This window comes from Bombus impatiens, unplaced genomic scaffold (assembly GCF_000188095.3).
Source record: "Bombus impatiens unplaced genomic scaffold, BIMP_2.2 scf_0273, whole genome shotgun sequence".
NCBI classification, from domain to species: domain Eukaryota; kingdom Metazoa; phylum Arthropoda; class Insecta; order Hymenoptera; family Apidae; genus Bombus; species Bombus impatiens.
Window position 1 is genome coordinate 1 of NT_176692.1, and position 1,015 is coordinate 1,015.

The 1,015-nt window shown below is 60.2% G+C and overlaps 1 long non-coding RNA gene across 1 annotated transcript in view; it reads right to left on the reverse strand.

Moving 5' to 3' along the window:
* Positions 1-436: 436 nt before the first annotated feature.
* Positions 437-1,015, reverse strand: part of LOC117151550 — a 2,723-nt gene continuing 2,144 nt past the window's right edge. Inside the window, exon 2 of the long non-coding RNA XR_004461574.1 lies at positions 437-1,002. This is a non-coding gene — a long non-coding RNA (uncharacterized LOC117151550). The remainder of the gene's footprint in view (positions 1,003-1,015) is intronic.

Genomic DNA, 1,015 nt, shown 5'->3' on the forward strand with positions numbered 1-1,015 from the left:
CCTACCATGTTTATACATAGGCCGGACGGTGGGGTCCTCCGCCGCTTCTTGTCGTAGAACCAGGTGGACTCTGACTTCGCAGGGGAGACCCTCAGGCCCAATCCGCGCAGGGCACGGATTGCGCAGGCCGTTGCGATTTCGCCGATGCGCAGTGTCTCGTGCCAGCCACGACCCCCGACCAGGACCAGGGGGCATCGCAGTACCTCGTCGTACGCAATGTTCCATAGGATCGGTCCCAGCACCGAGCCCTGCGGGACTCCGCGTTCGATAGGTCGCCTTTCCTCTCCCTCCTTGCTGCTGTAGCAAATCCACCTGTCGTCGAGGTAGGTCCGGATCAGCCGGACGAGGTAGCTGGGAACCTCGAAGTGGAACGGCCAGACGAGGCATGTAGTCTGGTTCTTGGTGTCGGGAGCTTTCCTGAGGTATGAAACCATAAACAGCGCCCGGGCAACCCTAGAAGCCATCGGAGTTGGGATACGCCCAACCAGCGCACTCGGTACTCAGTACCGGTTACCTTGATTATTGGCCCGCAGGAGGCTTTATCGTCTCAGGTCGAACGGGGCGTTTTCCAAGCCCTTCCGTCTTCCGGGACGGTATCCGGAGCAGGTGGGACGCTGCTCACCCGCCGAAGGCCACTCGGAGGACTTTGTCCTCCTTAATCCAGCCCTCTTGCCAGCATTTGGCCACAACCACTGCCACCACGAGTCCATACCCATTATTGGTCGAGCCAAGGGTTCGCTACGCCCTCTGGGCTAACACTCGACCGCCCGTGGTACCGTTCATATGTCAACGGTGGGACCGCGCATGTGGATGTACCGCCACGTCTCTGCCGCACGGCTTACCTGCTAACCGGCGGTCAGATCCAGATGAGACTCACGTAAGCGGGAGTTGAGGAAATGTACCTCGGCGGCTCTCCCGACGGTCTCACCCTTGGCTTCAGGATCGTGGGTGCGCTACTACCCAAGGCTCCGTGGGGAAGACTTAGTCTTACACCACAGCAACCTTCCTTGCGGTG